At 41.3% G+C, this 18,672-nt stretch overlaps 1 protein-coding gene across 12 annotated transcripts in view; it reads left to right on the plus strand.

Annotated features, from left to right (window-relative positions):
* The first annotated feature begins 11,047 nt into the window (after positions 1 to 11,047).
* The window catches only part of CELF1 (CUGBP Elav-like family member 1), a 71,586-nt gene continuing 63,961 nt past the window's right edge, over positions 11,048 to 18,672 (plus strand). For 5 of the 12 annotated variants that reach the window (XM_058526960.1, XM_058526961.1, XM_058526966.1 and 2 more), the window contains exon 1: positions 11,124 to 11,161. The gene's annotated coding sequence lies outside the window, so the exon portion shown is untranslated. Of the gene's footprint in view, positions 11,162 to 18,672 lie in introns of all 12 variants that reach the window. The other 7 variants (XM_058526963.1, XM_058526967.1, XM_058526969.1 and 4 more) reach the window with 5 other exon arrangements.

An 18,672-nucleotide genomic window follows, 5' to 3' on the forward strand; every position in this document is an offset into this window, starting at 1 on the left:
AGACAGGAAAATTCAAGATATTTTCAAATTTTTGTTATTATAAAATATTTCCAGCATGAAAAGTTTTTTCTATATTTAATTCTGTGTTCTGGGCCGGCCCCGTGCCTTAGCGGTTAAGTGCGTGTGCTCCGCTACTGGCGGCCCGGGTTCGGATCCCGAGCACGCACCGACTCACTGCTTCTCTGGCCATGCTGAGGCCGTGTCCCACATACAGCAACTAGAAGGTTGTGCAACTATGACATACAACTATCTACTGGGGCTTTGGGGAAAAAAAAAAGGAGGAGGATTGGCAATAGATGTTAGCTCAGAACCAGTCTTCCTCAGCAAAAAGAGGAGGATTAGCACAGATGTTAGCTCAGGGCTGATCTTCCTCACCAAAAAAAAAAAAAAAAAATTCTATTTTCTATGTTTAGAATTACTGTATTAGGATAGGTTCCTAAAAATGAAATTACTATGTCAAAGGATCATTTACAATTTTTGCTTTATATAAAGTATATAACCTGAAAAGTTCCATCCTTACCCTCAAACCCACTCTTCAGAAATAGATTTTTTCTTTTTTCTTTTTTTTTGCTGAGGAAGATTCACCCTGAGCTAACATCTGTACCAATCTTCCCCTATTTAGTATGTGGGTCACCGCCACAGCGTGGCTGATGAGTAGGTGTAGGGTTCGGGGTCCGAAGCCATGAACCTGGGCCACCGAAGCAGAGTGTGCTGAACTTTAACCACTACGCCATGGGGCCAGCCCCTAGAAATACAGATTTTTACACACATATTTTCCCAACATTTCGTGATGAACATTTTCATAATAAAAAACTGAATAAATTGAACAGGAAAAACCCATATAGCCACCATCTAAATTCTATAATTAACATTTTATTTTTTGTCTTATCACATAGTCACCCATTAATCCATCCTATTTTTGATACATTTAAAATATATATATTTTATAAAAATGCACTTATTCTATATTTACTGTTCTGCAATTTGCTTTGTTCTCTCAACAATATAAGTATTATGCCATGTCAATATAGATAGGTGTACATTTACTTTATCCTTTTCAAAGAGTTACATTGTATTCCAATATATGGATATCAATTCAATTCAAAAATATTTATTGGGTGGGCTGTATATTCCAGATAATATTCCAGCACTTGGACACATCAGTGCACAGTATCAATGAAGATTCCCACCCTCTCTTGCCTTTTCTATGTGAACTGTATTTTGGGGTAACCAAATATCCCCAGTTGGTGAGGGAAAGTTCTTCTTTACAGCAGCCTTCCTATTAATAAGTGTGGAAGGAATAATAAAATTAGAAACTCAGTATTTTGCATTCCAGCTAATAAATGTGGAACAAATGATAGAATTAGAAACTCAGCATTTTGCAATCCTTAGTGAAATAATTGATCCAGTCAATGGTCATTAATGGATAAAAGCATTCAATGAAACACTGATAGGAAACTTTACCAAGGGAAGATCAGGCTGAGGCCACCAGAAACGCTGATTAATCTCTGAATCACTAAAAGCAGGACAACCTGACATTATAGGCCTCCAGCTGTGCTGCAGCGTGATGCTCATAGCACCAACCTCAAGAAAATCAAACCTGAATTTAACCAGGCCTCAAGAGCCAACTTTCATTTCCAGGAAACATAGGCAATAGAGGGGTAAGTTAAATGTCATCACGGGAGAGCAACAGACAAATCCAGAATATGGGACATTCTACAGAAACAACTGACTCAGTTTATGCAATAAGTCAAAAGCATGTACAAAAATAGAATGGGAGAGGAGCTGCCTCAGATTAGGAATCCTAGAGGCATAACAACCCGAAGTAACATGTGAACCGTTTGGATCCTGATTCAAATGAATCAGCTATTTTTTTTTTATAATTTTATTTATTATTTATTTTTCCCCCAAAGCCCCAGTAGATAGTTGTATGTCATAGCTGCACATCCTTCTAGTTGCTGTATGTGGGATGCGGCCTCAGCACGGCCGGACAAGCGGTGCCTTGGTGCATGCCCGGGATCTGAACCCGGGCCACCAGTAGTGGAGCACGCGCACTTAACCGCTAAGCCATGGGGCCGGCCCTGAATCAGCTATTAAAAGTCATTTTTTGAAACAATTGGAGACATTTGATTATGGACTGAAATAATACTGAATTGTTAATTTTGTTAGTGTGGTCACTGCTTTGTTGCTAGGTAGGAAAATGTCCATAAATTTACTTATGCTTATTAAAGTATGCAGACATAAATGACGTGTGGAATTTGCATCAAAATACTGTACCAAGAAAAAAAGACAAATTAGACAAATACGGTAAAATGTTAATCATTGCTGAATCTGAGTGATGTTCTATGGGGATTCATTATTCCCATCTGCCTACTTTTTAAAAAATATTTTCATAATAAAAATTAAAAAACAATATGGTTTCTCCCACATAAATGTATACTTAATAAAAATGGTAAATACAGAAAATAGTCTTTTATGACTTTTTCATTAAAGATTCAACTACACTGTTGTGTGTAGATATTGTTCATTAATTTTTGCTGCTGTGTAATAATCCATTATATGATTATATCCTCATTTATTTACCTGTTCGCCTGTGATGAAAATTTCAGTTGGTTTCTGTTTTTATCAATTAAGAATGTATCAGTAAGTGGTTTCACCTTCTATGCAGTCAAATCTTTTATTGTTATTCCCCCTGCCTCTGGTTTTGCTTTGTAGTTTCTAATTATAATAGTAACATATGCTTGTTATAAAAAATGCAAGCACTTCAAAATTATATAGTGTAAAAAGTGAAGGTCTCCTGTAATCTTACCTCAGGAGATAATCACTGTTAGTGTTAGGTGCATATTCTCCCAGGGATTTTTTTTCTTTTTAGAGACTGTTAACCGTCCATCAAAATTCTTTATCCACTTCTTCTATACTATCTGAGCAGCCATATGCTCAGTGTTCCTTGTAGTTAGAGGTGACATATGACTCAGTTATCTCCATTGGAATGTGAGCAGAAGTGATGTGTGAAAGCATCAGAGGACCAGAGGGCCCGGTTCATAAATCCTCCATGAATCTCCTCCATCCTCTTTTTCTCTTCTGTGGGCTGGAATGGTGATGGCGATAGCTGGAATCATCTGAGCAGGAATCGGCTATAGATGGCAGAGTCCGCATTAATCTGGGTCACTAAACAATTACTTAGAGTAGAAGCTACCTCTCTTCATAGCAACATCTACTCTAGTCTGTTAAGGCAGAGAGGAATCAACTTCCATTTTATTTCAGCTAATTATTTTAGGTCTAATTGTTACAGTAGTTTTAACCTATCCTAACTAATATGTGTGCATTAGTCAGTTGCAACCTGAAGCCCAACTTTTTTTTAGTATAGTAAAATATACATACTATAAAATATGCCACTTTAACCATTTTTAAATGTACAGTTAGTTCATTGGCATTAAGTACATTCACATAATTGTTAAACCATCATCATCATCCGTCCCCAGAACTTTCTTCATTTTTTAAACTGAAACTCTGTACCCATTAAATGACAACTTCCCATCCTCCCCTCCCTGAAGAGGCTCACAACCACCATTCCACTTTCCATCTCTATGACCTTGACTACTCTAGATACCTCATATAAGTGGCAGCGTTTGTCTTTTTGTGACCTACTTCATTTAGCATAAAGTCCTCAAGTTTCATTGATGTTGTAGCAGGGGTCAGAACTTCCTTCCTTTTTTTTTTTTTTTTGCTGAAGAAGGGTCTCCCTGAGCTAACACCTGTTGCCAATCTTCCTCTTTTTGCTTGAGAAAGATTCGTCCTGAGCTAACATCTGTGTCAATCTTCCTCTATTTTTGTATGTGGGTCACCACCACAGCATGGCCGCTGATGAGCGGTGTAGGTCCACACCCAGAAACCAAACCTGGGTCTTACACCGAACTTAACCACCAGGCCGCGAGGCAGGGCCCAGAACTTACTTCCTTTTTAAGGCTGAATAATATTCCATTGTATGTATATACCACATTTTGTTTACCCATTCATCCACTGATGAACACTTAGGTTGTGAAGCCCAACTCTTAATTAGCCTGGGCAAAGGGATGATCTATTGACTTATATACCAAACCTCAGAAATGGCGAGTGGGCAAATGGCAACAGACACCAGGGGAACTGGGGACTCAAATACCGCCAGAACTTTTTTATCATTCGTCATCCCTTCCCAGGCCCAAATCTCCCCGTATTTCCCTCCTACAAGGGCTACATCTCTTTTCTTAGTTAACAAGGAAGAATTAACATTATATATATATATGTATATGTATGTATGTATATATTTGTCTTTTTCTTAAAAACAACAGTGAGAATTTTGTAACTTGCTTTTTGACACTTAACCATGGATTTTGAACATTTTTTCTTGTCAGTCAGTATATATATATATGTATATTTTTTTCTTTTTTGTGTGTGTGTGAGAGGAAGGTCGGCCCTGAGCTAACACCTGTTGCCAATCTTCCTCTTTTTGTTGAGGGAGATTAGCCCTGAGCTAACATCTGTGCCCATCTTCCTCTATTTTGCATATGGGATGCCACCACAGCATGGCTTGATGAGCAGTGCTTGGATCCGCGCCCGGGATCTGAACCTGCCAACCCTGGGCTGCCGAAGCAGAGCACTCGAACTTAACCCCTATGCCATTGGGCCGGCCCCTATGTATATTTTTTTCTAATAGCTTTTGATATGCCAACAATTAATTGTACCATCATTTCTTTAACCATGTCCCTATTGATGGATAGGGAACCCAACGGGGTAGCTTCTATTTTTTTTTCTTTTTTTTTTTACCAATAACAAATATAGTCCATTTCATAAGGGCAGAGACCCTGTCTATCTTGTTCATGCCTGTAACCCCATTGTCTAGCCCAGTGTCTGAAATAGTTGGCATTCCATAAAGACTAGTTGCTGAATCAAAGAATGCTGCAGAAAATGCCCTTGTACGTGCTTCACCCACTTGTGTTTCTGAAGGAAACATTTCTAGAAATACAATGGCTATGTTAAAGGATATGAGCATCTTTTTAAGAGGGTCATGGAGATTTTTTTTATAGCTTTGTTGAGTATAATTGACATACACTAAACACGCATATTTAAAGTACACACTTTAATACATTTTGACATATGTATATACTTGTGAAAGCATCACCACAATGAAGATAATGGAACTTATCCATCACCCCCAAAAGTTTTCTCCTGCCCCTTTGTAACTCTCCTGCCCACACCCCACCACCCCTGGCAACCACCAATTCACTATAGATTAATTATCATTTTCTAGATTTTTATATAAAAGATGTGAATATTTTTATTTATTTATTTATAATTTATTTATTTACTTTTTTCCCCCAAAGCCCTAGTAGACAGTTGTATGTCATAGCTGCACATCCTTCTAGTTGCTGTATGTGGGACGCGGTCTCAGCATGGCCGGAGAAGCGGTGCATCTGTGCGCGCCTGGGATCCGAACCCAGGCCGCCAGCAGTGGAGCGCACGCACTTAACCTCTAAGCCACGAGGCCAGCCCAATATTTTTAATTTTAATGACTATTGTTGAATTTCCCTCCCATATGGCTATATCTGTATTCATTGAGAGTGCCTGTTTCTCACAACTTTATCAACTTTTAATATTTAACTAATTTATTTCCCAACCTGACAGTAAAAAAATCACCCACTGTGTTTTAATTTGAATATCTTTAATTATTTGTGAGTTGAGATTGAACATCTTATGTTTATTGGACATTCATATTCTTCATGAATTTCATATTCATTTCCTTTGCTCATTTGTCTAATGGGTTGTTTGTTGTTATTCTTCCTGGCCGTAGAAAGTGCACAAATTCTAAGTGTATGGCTTGATAAATTTTACATATGTATACACTCCTGTGACTAGCACCCATACTAAGATATAAAACATTCTAATACTCCCAAAAGCTCCCTCATTCTTCCCCTGGTCAATAGTCAGTTCCCTCTCCCTCACAAAAGTAACCTTGATTCTCACTTTTGTTATTATTTTTGCCCATTATTAAACTTCGATTAAATAGGCCCATACAATATATGATTTTTTTTCTAGCTCAATATTGTGTCTGTGCAATTCATCCATGTTATATGTGGTAGCAATTTGTTCCCTTTCATTGCTATATAAATAGTCCATTATAAGTATATCCCATAATTTATCTACCATTTCCAGTTTAGGCTATTTTTTCCCCCCAAAGCCCCAGTAGATAGTTGTATGTCATAGCTGCACATCCTTCTAGTTGCTGTATGTGGGACGCGGCCTCAGCATGGCCGGAGAAGCGGTGTGTCGGTGCGCGCCCGGGGATCTGAACCCCGGGCCGCCAGCAGTGGAGCGCACGCACTTAACCGCTAAGCCACCGGGCTGGCCCTAGGCTATTATTAATAAAGGCGGTACAAACCATTCTTTTGGTGGAAATAAGTTACTCATTTCTATCTGGAATAGAATTGTGGCATCATAGGGGATAAGTCCATTTAGCTGTTTGGCTTTAGTGGATACAAAGTCTTCCTAAGTGGTTGTATCAATTTTCATACCTACCAACAATATATGAGAGTTCAGAAAAAGAAAGCCTTCACTGCAAATCTCAGTATAGAAAAGACGGTCTTGGGCTGTCCCTGTGGCTTAGCGTTAAGTGCGCGTGCTCCGCTACTGGTGGCCCGGGTTCAGATCCTGGGCACGCACCGACGCACCGCTTCTCCGGCCATGCTGAGGCCGCGTCCCACATACAGCAACTAGAAGGATGTGCAGCTATGATATACAACTATCTACTGGGACTTTGGGGAAAAAAATAAATAAATAAAATTAAAAAAAAAAAAAAAAAAAGAAAAGACGGTCTTTTTAAATGGTGATGGATCAACTGGATGTCCACATTAAAGAAAGAGGAGGGGCCGGCCCGGTGGCGCAAGCGGTTAAGTGCGCGCGCTCCGCTGCGGCGGCCCGGGGTTCGCTGGTTCGGATCCCGGGCGCGCACCGACGCACTGCTTGGTAGGCCATGCTGTGGCGGCGTCCCATGTGGAGTGGAGGAAGATGGGCACAGATGTTAGCCCAGGGCCATCTTCCTCAGCAAAAAAAGAGGAGGATTGGCAGATGTTAGCTCAGGGCTGATCTCCTCACAAAAAAAAAAAAAAAAAAAAAAAAAAAAAAGAAAGAGGAAAAAAACTTGACCCCTCTCTCACACCATACACAAAATTGGAGATGGATCATAGATCTAAACGTGAAAGATTAAAACAATAAAGGAGAAAATTTTCATGACCTGGGTAAACAAATATTTCTTACATAGACCTCAAAAATCACCAACCATAAAATGAGGACCAATAAATCAGACCTTGTTAAAATTAAAAACTTTTGTTCATCAAAAGAAACTATTAAGAAGGTAAAAGGCAAGCCACAGACTGGGAGAAGATGTATATATAATATATATATCTGACAAGGAACCTGTCTTCAAAAATATATTAAAAAAACTCCTACAAACCAAAAAAAAAAAAAGAAAAAAAAAAGAGAGAAAGAAAGGCTTGAGCAGGCAACTTATAAAATATCCAAATGGTCAATAAGCATTATAGATATCAAGTTTCTCAACTTCATTAGCTATTAGGGAAACAAAAAGTTAAACCAAAATAAAATACCACTACACTCCTACCAGAATGAATACAATTAAAAGGACTGATAATACCAAGTGGTGGTGAGGATACAGAGCATTGTCAATATTTTAATAAACATTTCTGTTTTTTTCTCTCTCAACAAACACACTGTCTAACAAAGGTGGGATCATATTGTGTCTATTAATTTGCTATCTGCTTTATTCACTAAGCATGTATCATGAACATTTTCCCACAAATAAATATTATTCTATATCATTATTTGAAATTATATATAATATTCTAGGCTATGGGTATACCATATTTTTTTTTTCAGGGAAAGAGTAGCACTAAGCTAACATCTGTTGCCAATCTTCCTGTTTTTTTTCCCTCCCCAAAGCCCCACTGCATGGTTGTGTATCCTAGTTGTAAGTCCTTCTAGTTCTTCTATGTGAGCTGCTGCCACAGCATGGCAACTGACAGATGGTGGTGTGCTTCTGTGCCCCGGAACCGAACCTGGGCAGCCGAAGCAGTGAGATTGCCAAACTTTAACCGCTATACCATCAGGGCTGGCTCTACCACACTTTTCTTTTATCTGTCTCCTTTTGTATCAAATTTTATGCTATTTCAACAATGTTATGATCCATATACATCAGTACATCTCTGCACTTATACATGATTATTTCCTTAGGATAAGTTCCTAGAAAGGTATGTTAAATTTCAAATTCCTCCAGACAGACTATCCCACCAGCACTTGAAGGCTGGTTTCCCTGCATCCTTGCTAACATTGGCTCTTTTTTTGTTGTTTGTTTGTTTTTTTGTTTTGTGAGGGAGATCAGCCCTGAGCTAACATCTGTGCTAATCCTCCTCTTTTTGCTGAGGAAGACCGGCTCTGAGCTAACATCTATTGAACATTGGCTCTTTTTAAAAACAAATCTTCATCAATTTGGAAGGCAAAAATTGAAACAGGAAGCTTCTCGTGTTTGTTTACATCTCACATCAGGCTTTTTCGTATTTGGACTGTTTAGTATTTTGTGTATGCAGTGAAGCCCTTTGAAGTCATAGGAGCTCATTCCTGCTCTTATGTAATTGTTCTTCCTTCCACTTTGGGCTATTGGGCTGTGGTCTTCCTCAATCACTAGGAGCAAGGGATAATAGTACCCTGCAAGGAGTGGCAGTTCCTCACTGCCAATGGGAGCCCTAACTCAAGGGGCAGATAAAATAGGGGAAAGTTTCTGGTTGCCCTTCAAGAAATATCTGTTGCACCAGACACTATGAAAAGCACTGGAGAGACAAGAGAATAACCAGACAGGCATGGTCCCTGCTCACATTCAGGAAGCTAAAGGACCAGGAAGCTTCTGAAGGCCAAACAATTCATTCTCTTTTTCATTCCCAGCACCTAGATATGCCTAATCATTAATTCAACAATATTTATTGATGGGGGAGGGGGAATTGGATGAAGGTGGTGAAAAGGTACAAAATTCCAGTTATAAAATAAATAAGTACTAGGACATAATGTACAACATGATGACTGCTGTGTGGTATACTTGAAAGTTGGTAAGAAAGTAGATCCTAAGAGGTCTCATCACAAGAAAAAAACACTTTTTTCTTTCTTTTTTTTTTTTCTTCTATCTATATAAGATGATGTTAATCAAACTTATTGTGATAATCATTTCACAATACATGGAAGTCAAATTAAAAACACTATATTTATTGAGCACCTCCTATGGGTCAGGCATTATTCTAGGCCCTGAGGATATAAAACGGACAAAATCCCTATCCCCATAGAGTTTACCTTCTGGTGGAGAAGACTATAAATAAAATAAGTAAAATATGAAATAGAAAACATACTATGTTAGATGGTGATAGGTGCTTTGGATAAAAACAAAGCAGGAAAGGGGGATTGGAAGCATGGGTGTATGTGTGTGTAATTCTAAATTGGGTGGTCAGGAAAGACCCAACAGAGAAGCTGACATTTGGGTCAAGACCTGAAGGAGATGAAGAAGCCAGCCACATGGATATCTGGATGATTCCATGGCACACAAAAGAACCAGACAGATTCTCTGCTTAAAAGGTTTCCACAATCTATGGCAGCTGGGAGACAAATACAAAATTATGGTAATGTACGTGACAACATTCTATAAGCTATAATGGTCTGTTAAAATAGGATGTTTTCAGTAAATTACACATAGAACTATTAACAAGAACAAGATCACATATCAACATTATAAATGTGTATAAAATGATAAACTACACAGTACAATTATGGAATACGATAGTGTACAATTTAGGGGCTGATTGTTCCAGTCTATATGGTACCAGAAAGTCTGTGGTTAGTTTTCTTTTTTCCCCCAAGGGGGAAAGAAGTGCTTCCAACACAGGGGAAAACCCTTGAGGCTTCTGCTTGGGAGTCCACTTATTTTTTTGTGGTAAGGTAGGGTATAATCAGTATTTGTGGGTATAAGAATTATTTGCTCTGGGAAGCCAGATGATGTTACAGGGAAATCATTTGCAAACCCATGAGTTATTTGCATGTTGCTGGGGCCAAAAGGTACCAGAACTAAGTTTTCTTTCTCTATCTGCATTTTACTGTCCCACAAGGTGTAGAACCTGCAGAATAAACGACGTTGGCCTATTTAAAAAACAAACAAACTATTGTACTGTGCATTCCACCTAGATCCCGGGATTCTTCAGTCACTCTGAAGGAGGTCTCCAGGACGTAACCTGGGTTGTTTAAAAATTTTTTTCTGGGAGAAGCAGGACTGGGCAAGCAGTTCTTAATAGAACCCTTATGAGCTTCCAAGCACTGCAGAGATTTTTGCAAATTGTGCGTTCACAAAGCGGCTCATCCTACTAGAAAGCACTCCCCTAACTCTGAAAGCTTGCAATACTCTCACATTCCGCCTCTCGGAAAAGAAGGAAGAAGGCCTGGATCCTGTTGCTTGTCTGCTGGGGCAGAAAGGAGGGTGTGTCATGTGCCCAGTGCAAGCCAAGCACCATTCCATTCATTCATTCATTCATCAAATATTTTATTATGCGCATATTCAGTGCCAAGCCGAGGTCCTTGCCCACGAGGTCATCCAGAACTCCCGTGGGTGCGGTTCGCAGAGCCAAGAACTTCAGATTCTCAGACTGGGTCTTCCCACCCTTCCCTCCAGTGGAGCTCCGAGACAAAGAGATGCGCCCCCGCCGCTCCATGGGCGGAGGGTTCCGCCCGCGGCCCCGGGGGCTTCGGCGCGGCTGCTTCTCCACTCCCCAGCCCGAGGGGGCGCTGCAGCGCCGGGCGCTCGGCCCGCCCCTGCGCCGCGCTCCGCTCGGATCGGCGCTGCGGGCGGCTCCGCGGTGGTACGTTCCCCCTCGCCACCTCCCCCTCCTCCTCGGCCCTCCCCGCCGGTGGTAGGTGCCGGAAGTGCCGCCATTTTGGGGTGTTCTGCTCTGGCGGCAGCGGCAGCGGCAGCGGCGGCGGGACGCGGAGGCTCCCCCGGGACTCGGCCTCAGCAGCGAGGCGGCGGCGGCGGCTGCGGAGGCGCAGGCAGCAGCTGAGGCAGCGGCGGGCTCAGGTGCAGCCGCTGGTGAGTGCGGCGGCCGCGGGATAACGGGCCGCGGGTGGGAGGGCGGGAGGGAGCGAGGGAGGGAAAGGAGGCAGGAGGGAGGCGCCGCGGGGCGGGTCCGGTCCGGGCCGCCGCGGGTCACAGGGTCCCCCGGGCGCGGACGCTCCCCGTTCCCCGCGCCCCGGGGTAGGTCTGCGGTCTTCTCCCGCGTGTCGAGGTCCTCCGCTCTCTCCGGGTCCCGCCGCGCTCGCCCCCCGCGTGCCCCCGCGCCCGGGGAGACCCGCCCTCCTCGTGGCCTTGTCCCCTCGCCCCGCGCTCTTTGCCTTCGCCCCGCGGGCCCGGAGGGCTTCGTGCCCTGCGCTGGGGTAGCTCCGTTCTCTTTTTTCCGGCCTCCGTGCCAGACCCAGGCTGCCTGTCCTGGACACCCCTTCCCACCTCCTGTCGCCCCACGTGTTCTCAGTGCCTACTCCTGGGGGGCCCCGGGAGCCCAGCCTCTGGAGGGCAGCGCTTCCCGGCAAGAGCCTCGGGAGCCCCCCGTCCCTCGCCCCAGATCCGCTCGGGCCTTGGCTCGCCCTCCCCCCACATCAGGTGCTCACCCAGTCGTGGCCTAGTGGCTGGGCTGCAAACTCGCACCGAGAGCGCGGAGAGCACATTGAAGAGCTTTCTTCGCCGGGGACCTGGCTTCGGATTTAAAGCCGATGGTTTCTTGGTCGTGGTCCTTGGGACAGGGTGTTGTTTTAATTCTCCAAGATTATTGCATGGCTTTAAGGAGCTTCTCGTTGGTTTTAGGCTCATCCCCGTAGTTGAGGGGAAGGTGGCGAGATTTTGGTCGGAGCCTGTTTCAGCAAAATGGAATCTTTTTCTCATCAGCGGAGTTAATGCTGTACTTTTTTATTACCCTCGAGAAGAAAGGCTGTCTAACCGTTTTAACTAGCGGGAGTGCCTTATAATGTCTGCAGCATAAAGAGGTTACAGATACCCAATGAATCCTTTACAGGAACTTCACCTTTTGAAGGTCTTTTTCGCTGTCTCTGATTCTCTGTGGATTGGAGAGGCTTTCATTGCATTCTTTCCCGTTTTCCTCAAGTATTGGGTTGGCTCTTTTCCGCAAGTGTGAATCTCGCAGCGTGCTATACAAGTTTGTTTCTCCTTGAGTATTGTGAGGAACAAGGCGTCTCCCCTTAGAGTGACCTAGGGTTCTTGCTGTTTAACATTAATGTGTCCACTTGGAAAATCATGGAGTTACCAGGGCATGCATGAACTCTTGCTACAGTTCGCCCCTCCCCCTGCCGGTTTTTGTATTCTCCTAGCTTTACTTACACTATGTGGTTTCTGATTATGGTTAGCCAAGACTGAAGCATTGCTGTTAGTAAAGCAAAGCTGGAGCTTTCAGCTGTTGCTTTAACCAGGAAGTTTATGGTTCCCCCAGTGGTTCTTTCCTCTTGACTATCCACCACCTGTTTCCATTAAGAATGGCTCTTGGGCTGGAGCATAGGTCTCAACTTCTCTCCAAGCGGTCGTTCTTGCCCATAGGGCTTGCTTCTCCTAAGATAGTATCTAGACTTAACACCCATTAGCAGGAGGGGCTGTTAGAGATAGAATGTCTTTTCCAACCCCTTTTCAGATGAGAAAACTGAGGCCCCCAGAGGTTAAGTGACTTACTTGCCCAAGGTTAGGTAGCAAGTGCTCTTAAAACAGTATCAAAACAGACATTTTTTTTTAAACAATATCATAAGTTATAATGCAAATTGCCATTTAAGATGTGAGGGAATGGAAAGGGCCCTGGGCTTGAAGTTAGAAGTCCTGGATTGTAATCCTTGCTCTGTCAGTTACTAGCTGTGCAACTGTAGCCAAGTCACTCAACTGTTCTGAACCTCGGTTTATTCTTACCTGCAAAATGGAGGAAATAGTGTCTGTCTCACATGGTGCTAATTCAGCTTCAGTGCAGTAACTTGTGAAAGTGCCTGTGGTATAAGAGGCAGTGAAATTTTGAGCCAGAAGGATGTTTATTTTTCTAAAGATTTCCACTTACTTTTCTTATTACAGTTACAGATTCAGTGTAAAGCATACAGATAAGCCAGAAGGGAAGAAACTTGCCCTTAGTCCCACCACTCAGAGGTGATCAGTTAATCTTTGGTCTTTATTTTAGCATCCTTTTTATATGCTATAGAAATGTTTATTTTGCCAAAATAGGCTTATCTTAGTCACAGTTTTGTGGTGTGTTTTTAAGATTTAATAATACGTGGTAGGCACGGTTTAACAACCACGTTTTAAATGGTGCTGTGTATTTAATAACTCCAGCTCATGTGAGGTAGACCAGTGGATATCCCCCCAAAGGAGCAGAGAAGTCGCTCTGTTAAACATATGTGGGGCTGGAAGAAGAGGAGGAAAGGAAGGGCAGAGACCTAACATTTATTGTATATCTACTGTGTGTGTTTTTTTTTTTAATAAAGATTTGGACTCTGCTGCTAAATGGAGAGCGTGAGTCCTGAATTCCATGCCCCTTCCTGTGACTGCCACTGCAGCTCCTTTAACTGAATTTTCCTGTGAGGCTGGACCTAATGAGGAAGTGGGAGGTTAGAAGGTGGTGTGCCTTGGAAAGGGAGAGAGGAAGAGCTGTCACCTGAAAGCCAGGGTGAAGAAGTTGGAGGAAATAGAGGCAGAGTCTCCTGTCTGCTCAAGGCTTTGGGTACTTCCAACAGATTGCTCTGTTTTCTTTAAACCAGTGAAGGATAGGATTTGGTTAAGCTGTTTCCTCTGCTTTTTTTCCTTTAACAGCTTCATTGTGATGTAATTCACATACTATACTATTCAGTGGTTTTTGGTATGTTACATTATTAATTTAAAAAAATTGTAAAATATATATAACAAAATTTGCCATTTTAACCAATTTTTTATGTTTGCACCTTTTTTTTTAATATGATAAAAAACGCATAACATAAAATTTACTGTCTTAACTGGTTTTGAATGTGCAGTTCTGTGGCATTAAGTACATTCTCATTGTTGGGAAACAGATCTCCAGAACTTTTTCATCTTGCAGATCTGAAACTTTATACATTAAACAACTCCCCTTATCTCCCCCATCCTAGCCTCTGGTAACTACCATTCTGCTTTCTGTTTCTATGAATTTGGCTACTTTTAGATAGCTCATATGAGTGGAGTCATACAGTATTTGGCTTTTCGTGACTGGCTTATTTCACTTACCATAATATCTTTAAGGTTCATCCATGTTGTAGCATGTGACAGAATTTCCTTCTTTTTAAAGGCTGAATAATATTCTGTTGTATGTAGATACCACATTTTGTTTATCCATTCATCTTTTGATGGACATGAGTTGTTTCCACCTTTTGGCCGTTGTGATTAGTACTGCTGTGAACATGGGTGTGCAGATCTCTCTTCGAGAACCTTCTTTCAATTCTTTTGGACAATATCCAGAAGTGGGATTGCTGGATCATATAGTAGTTGTAGTTTTAAATTTTTTTTTTGGTGTAAGGAAGATTAGCCCTGAGCTAACATCTGTTGCCCATCCTCCTCTTTTTGCTGAGGAAGATTGGCCCTGGGCTAACATCCGTGCCCATCTTCCTCTACTTTGTATGGGATGCCTGCCACAGCATGGCTTGACAAGTGGTGCGTCCCCAGGATCCAAACTTATGAACCTCGGGCTGCCGAAGCAGAGCGAGAACTTAACTGCTACACCACTGGGCCAGCCCCCATCTAGTTTTAATTTTTTGAGGAACCTCCGTACTGTTTTCCATAGTGGTTGCACCAGTTTACAGTCCCACCAACAGTGCTCACGAGCTCCAGTATCCACATCCTCACCAACATTTGTTATTTTATTTTATTTTGTTTTCCATTTAAATAGTAGCCATCCTAATGGGTGTGAGGTGATACCTTATTGTAGTTTTGGTATGTATTTCTCTGATTAATGATGTTGAACATCTTTTCATATGCTTGTTGGCCATTTGTATATTATCTTTGCAGAAATGTCTGTTTGAGTCCTTTGCCCATTTTTTAATCGGGTTATTTGATTTTTTTGTTGTTTTAGTTCTTTATATATTCTGAATATTAACCCTTTGTCAGATATATGATTTGCAGATACTTTCTCCCATGCCTTTTCACTCCGTTGATTGTGTTCTTTGATGCACAAAAGTTTTTAAGTTTGATGTAGTCCCATTTGTCTGTTGGTGCTTTTCTTGCTTGTGGTTTTGGTGTCTTATCCAAGAAATCACTGCCAAGTCCAATGCCATGAAGCTTTTCCCCTGTGTTTTCTTCTAGGAGTTTTATAGTTTTAGGTTTAGGTCATTTTAACCATTTTTAAGAGTATAATTCATTGGCATTAAGTACATTCACAGTGTCCTGCAATCATCACCACTATCTGTTTCCATAATGTTTTCTTTGCTGGAAACAGAAACTCTGTAACCATTAAGGAATAACTCCCCATTCCCCCTCCTCCTTGCCACTGGTAACCTCCAGTCTACTTTCTGTCTCTGTGAATTTGCCTATTCTAGATATTTCATGTAACTGGAATCATGCAGTATTTGTCCTTTTGTGTCTGGCTTCTTTCTCTTAGTGTGATGTTTCTTTCTTTTTTTTTTTTTTTTGTGAGGAAGATCAGCCCTGAGCTAACATCTTGCCAATCCTCCTCTTTTTTTTTTTTTTCTTTTCTTTTGCTGAGGAAGACTAGCCCTGGGCTAACATCTGTACCCATCTTCCTTTACTTTATATGGGACCCGCCACAGCATGGCCTGACAAGCGGTGCGCCGGTGCCCACCCGGGATCTGAACCCGGGCCACCAGTAGCGGAGCGTGTGCACTTAACTGCTATGCCACGGGGCCAGCCCTTAGCGTGATGTTTCAAGGTTCATCCACGTTGTGCTATATATCAGGATTTCATTCCTTTTTGTGGCTGAATTCCTCTGCTTTTTGAGGTCAGGTATGTGTTTTTCATCTTGATATCTTGCCATCTTTTGGAGCTCCATAAAGGCTGTTGAATTGATTAGAATTCATGCTCTTCGTGTGGATTGCCAGTCACAGAGGAATGTCCACTGACAAGCTCCAATCTCTTGAAAATTCAAACATATCAGTGTGCATAAAAGTATATAACAATAACCCAAATCACAGTTAACAGCATCATTTCTAATTTCTAATCTAATCATAATTTCCAATCTTTGAATGTACAGCATTTTCATAACATGGGTTGTGTGCAGAAAAAGTGTCACATGAAGAGAACAATAACAGGCAAATTTCTGCCTTTGCATTACAACTAACTATAATATATGAGTGGTTTTTGTTAGAGGGGTGGACTGATCTCCAGGTATTCCATATTGTATAGAGATAAGTTTATAAACCTGGCATTTAATGGCCTAGTTAGAATAAGTAATACTTGCAGAGTAAGGGCATTTTGAAGGTAATCATAGGTCTCCCAGCTTGTTTCAGTATGAACAAAGCTTCAGAATATACTCATGCATGAAATGCTTTCTTCTTAAGATGGACTTCTGCTTATTTTTTGGAGGTTCATAATTGATTTTGATCTGCTTGATTGTCTACTTTTCCTCTTCTTGCTTTTTGGACCTAGTCTCCCACTCCGTTTTCCTGTTCTCCAGTAATACAGGGCATTTGATATTAATCCTTGGGGCATGGGATGAACTGGAAGTTTTATTCAGTCAACCCTATTGTCCCAAAGAGGTATTACAGCCCTCATAATACTTAACACATGGGACTTTATTTTAGTGTTAGGGAGGATATATATACCTTTTTTTCAAATAACATGAACCATTCTTTTGTTCAAAACTATTCCTTGATTCTTGGTTATTTTTTATAATAGTTAGAATGTATCATGGAAGTTTAAGTATTTCAGAAATATAATTTGAACAGGGAATTAACTATGTTTCTATGTAGCCTTTCTGAGTGGAACTTCTAACAAATCCCAAAGTTGGTTGCTATTAATATAATCCTGTATTTATCTGCACACTCCTTCCTAGAGGTGCTATGGCATGATGAAATTGTCAAAGGGCAAGTAAAATAGAAACAAGAAATTTTTTAACAAAACCTGGAGAATTAGTCTTCCTATAATTGAGAGTTGATTCCTTGATTTTTGAGTCCTTAAAATGGAAACTTGTGGTTTGAAAGAATGATGTGACTTGAATGGGGTTTATAAGCGTAGCCTGGGAGGAATAGGTGTGACAGCTCTGGCTAATGCGCTTAAAAATTGGTCCCATCCCTGTGTGACCTAAACATTTCTGGGTTTGTTTTCTGGTCTTTAAAATGGAGGTACCAACTTGGAATGGTAATTTGAGAATTAATTGAGATAACTTATGGTAGGCACTGAACAGTGCCTGGTACAGTGTTGATAATGCTGTTTCCTTTTTCCATCTGTAAAAATGGGCATACTGCTTACCTCGTCGGTTAGTAATGCATTTCAACCAGATAAAATGACACTGTTGAAATGCCTAGCAGTGCCATACATAGGCAGTAGCTACTAAGTCAGTGTTCCTTTCGTTTCCCCTTTGGGGTATATTTTGTTTGGCATTTTCCTTTGTTGTAGTATAAGGGATGAGATGGTGTCCTAAAGTCCAATTTGTGCATCTGAAATGTTTTGCTACGCAGGGCATCTTTCCCCATAGAACCTTTGAGCTCATTGTTCCCTGTGGAATAATGTGGTTTCCTAGGTTCATCTTCACTGCCTATATGTCACATGAGAGTCTGTTGATGGGAGTCTTCTGTGTTCATAGAAAACTGAAAAATGCAGATTAGTATATTATTGGATTTGTAATAGGGACACCTGGGTCTCTTCCTAATTAGGTTACTAGTTTTAGACTAGGAGGGAAGGAGGACTCTAATATTTAGAGTTGTAATGTAGATGAATGGGTTAATTAGTTTTAGCTATTTGCTTAATAAACTATTTTGTATCAAGAATCCTTATCTGAGCTTTGTAATTTGCTAAAGACAGTTTTCTTGATGAGATCTTTGTAATTGTAACTTTGCCTTTGTCATGAAATTGACTGTCAGAATCTCCTTAAAGTAGGGGTTTCCTTAGAGGATTAATGAGAACTGTTCTTTAGTTATTTTTTAATCTCTGCTATGCTATAGAGGCCATGGGCATATATTTGTTTATTTTATACTTCTTTGAGTTCCAGACCTGTAAAAATTTTTAAGAATGTTTTACATCCATCATAAACTCCACATTGACTTAACATATTCTTTCTGCTAAGGAAATCTTTAATTCTCCTAAAAACGTTATCTCACAGGTAGAAGGATAAATACTAGAATTTTCTCTGGGCATTGGGATATGGGTGGTTTTTTTTTGTGTGTGTGAGGAAGATCAGCCCTGAGCTAACATCCATGCTAATCCTCCTCTTTTTGCTGGGGAAGACCGGCCCTGAGCTAACATCTATTGCCACTCCTCCTCCTTTTTTTTCCCCTTTTTCTCCCCAAAGCCCCAGTAGATAGTTGTATGTCATAGTTGCACATCCTTCTAGTTGCTGTATGTGGGATGCCACCTCAGCATGGCCAGCCAAGCCGTGCGTTGGTGTG

The sequence above is a fragment of the Diceros bicornis genome, chromosome 31, assembly GCF_020826845.1.
Source record: "Diceros bicornis minor isolate mBicDic1 chromosome 31, mDicBic1.mat.cur, whole genome shotgun sequence".
Taxonomy (NCBI): domain Eukaryota; kingdom Metazoa; phylum Chordata; class Mammalia; order Perissodactyla; family Rhinocerotidae; genus Diceros; species Diceros bicornis.